Source organism: Vigna unguiculata, chromosome 4, assembly GCF_004118075.2.
Source record: "Vigna unguiculata cultivar IT97K-499-35 chromosome 4, ASM411807v1, whole genome shotgun sequence".
Taxonomy (NCBI): Eukaryota; Viridiplantae; Streptophyta; class Magnoliopsida; order Fabales; family Fabaceae; genus Vigna; species Vigna unguiculata.
In genome coordinates this window covers 35,114,022-35,117,032 of record NC_040282.1, presented here as the reverse complement: position 1 = coordinate 35,117,032, position 3,011 = coordinate 35,114,022, and the positions used below count along the sequence as shown (strand labels likewise).

Below are 3,011 nucleotides of genomic sequence, written 5' to 3'. Positions count from 1 at the left end.
TATAAGTTTAAATATATTTCTAATATTTGAACTTTGCAATGAAATTGAAATTTGTTATTGTTCGGAACTAGACATGTCAAAGTGAGTCAACCCGACTTATTTTATGATGAGTCAAAAACTTTGTAACTTGGCACAACGCACCACAGGTAAATGGCAGCCAAAATAAAAAAGAAAAATAATTATTTATTTATTTATTTATTTTTAAGTATTCAAATATTTAAATAACTTTTTAAGTAATCAATGAGATAAAAATCACAGTAAAATCAATATTCAATGTCTTCATCATGCTTATCATCAATATATGATGAATCATTTCCAAGAATGTATTCATATAGTCCAAAAAAACATAACTAATATTACACAGTTTCTTTCATGCTATTCAACAAAATATAAATGAAAAAATTACACATTTTTGTCATGCTAATTTAGAAAATTTATTCATAAGACAGTTGTTTGAGTAATTAGATAATAGTTAAATATTAAAGTATCATTGTATATAACTTGACAATTAAATTAATTAAGCATTCAAACTATTCAAATATTATTGAGCAACATTCTAGCATTTCAAAATGTGAAATTGTGAACCTATATAGTTAGGAGAAGTAAATAATTATAATAAAAAAAAATTTAAAAATTGTAAAAAAATGTTGGTGGGTTAAGTGAGTCATCCCACCTTCAATTCAGTTCGACCCCGTTTAACCCGTGGGTTAAGTAAACCGTGTTCAATTCAACAAACTTTTGAAAAAAATGAATTTTTCTCAACTCAACCTGAATCCGTGGTGAGCTAGGTTAGCTCATGGGTTAGAACCCATTTTAACATCTCTATTCAAAACTTTGATACACATTGGTCCTTAAACTTTAAAAATAAATTTATATAGTCATTTTAACCTAATTATGTTAAATTCTCGATATCTTTGCAAAACTTATGTTTGAAAAGAATGCAAGTTTAGTATCTTTTGTAAAAATATTAAAGCACCCATAAGTGTCCTTCTATAATTTATTTATTATTTGTTGATAAAAAAAAACCTCGGTTAAAAAAAGGTTTCTTAATCATTCATTATATTGGTGGCTTCTCCATTCAAGTTTTAGATTTATTATCATCGACTATTCTGAAAAACTACATAAACATCGTAAAGATAAAGTTCTAAACAAACTATAGAAATACCGTAAAGATAAAGTACGGCGAAGCGTGCGTCCTTGCGTAATGAAAAGACATGAAGGATCTCAAAACATCTAAAAATGCTTTTTTTTTTCTTTCTAGCAATTATCATTACACGGAAAAAGTTATCATTTGTAAATTGCAACGTGTTAACATTAATACCATTTTGCCTACTTTCTAATAGAAAGAAGTATAAAGTGAGTGGGTCACCTTGCCAAGGTCCCCTAAACCCTAAATTCTTAATTTGAACTAGAGTCATACATAACGCATTACAACCCTTTGGCACTGAAAAAGAGTTTTAAACTATTCTTTTTATTGATATCAAATTTATAATTTAAAATTAGAAAAAGTAGAGATTACATTTAATTTGTGACTTCTTTTTTCTTCTTACATGATAATTACTACGAAAAACAAAGTAACATTTCTTGCGATCTCATCATCACATATTTCAAATAATGTGAAATTATGAGGATTCATGGACTGCTGAATTAGTCATTAAGTATTTCCAGAGCATCCTCAATTTCTCTCTATACATTCAACATATTGCTCATCTCGATTCTTCATCCTTCCTACAAACATATTAGAGCATGTTGAGATAATATTAATAATAGTAATTTAAATATACCTTTTAAAAATAAAATAAATATAGTAAAATATAAAAGATTTCAAAAGATGTACCAACCAAAGGTTTAAAGCAAGGAACTATTGTCAAAATGCTGAATAAATAATATATTTCAACTAAATAGGCGGTTCATACAATTAGAAAAAGTAGTATCAACAACAAATACTCTTAAATAACATGAAGAAGTAGGTAGATATAAAAATTCATCAAAGCCTTCATAATAATAAGCAATTATAACATTACACAAGAAATCAGATCATACATTACTTCATTTACCTTGTAATGGTGAAGTTAAATTCAATAATTCATCAAAGCCTTCATAATTAGTTGCACCTCATTGATACCTGTTATGAGAAACATTACCAAAAAGGTTTATATTATGAAATGATAAATCTAGAACTTTAACTAAGTAATCAACAATAGTCTTACCTTTTTTCTTTTCATCAAGGGACAACAAATATATTATGAAATTGCAGATGTGAAATTGTGAGCAACTGCAATCAAAGTTGATGGTTAATAGAAACTATTTGTGTGTGATGTAATATAAAAGAAGAGAAGCAAAAAACCTAACTTTCTCATATGGAAAAATCAAAATATACATTGAACTTTGAAGTGAAGTAGGAACTAACCATTTATTAGGGAACAACCCTCAATCTCTTATCCGAAAGTTACGCCTGCGATCATAAAGGTTAAAAAAAAAGATATAGACAAATGAGTAGTGTGGTTATAGAGTTCGTTTTTCAAAAGAATTTCAACTTTAATGGCGTCCTCTGCTTAGGTTCTACATAAATGCAGAAATTCTTGGAGAAGAATAAAAAATAATGTGTAAAAACTATAACATAGGTGTCCTTGATTTACTAGAAATAAAATACCTTTGGTATTTCCTTGATTTGATTATAAGATTAGGATCATCATTCTTCAAAAAGTATACATTGTTGTCCTTGTCCTCTTCATCTTTGCTTAGGTTGTTGCTGCCCATTTGATAACTTGGCTGAGAACTCTCTGAATGTCACATATATATAGATGAAATAAGTAGGTCAAAAAAATTTAAATATTTTAGTATTTTCTTTTAAAATGAATTATTATTTTCATTAAATTATTATTTATGATTTATTAAATGTATATAGCAATTAACAATTAATATTCTACCGTTTACTATACATACATTTATTTATCTAATGGGTGCATTCATCACAATTTCAATAATATTAATTATTATATTAATTAAAT

The 3,011-nt window shown here is 26.8% G+C and overlaps 1 long non-coding RNA gene across 1 annotated transcript; it reads right to left on the bottom strand.

Annotated features, from left to right (window-relative positions):
- Positions 1-1,532: 1,532 nt before the first annotated feature.
- Positions 1,533-2,746, bottom strand: LOC114180425. The gene is made up of 3 exons (XR_003603692.1): positions 2,211-2,746; positions 2,058-2,125; positions 1,533-1,728 (listed from the first exon to the last, which is right to left on the bottom strand). It is a non-coding gene; the product is annotated as an uncharacterized LOC114180425 (long non-coding RNA).
- Between the last annotated feature and the right edge of the window lie 265 nt (positions 2,747-3,011).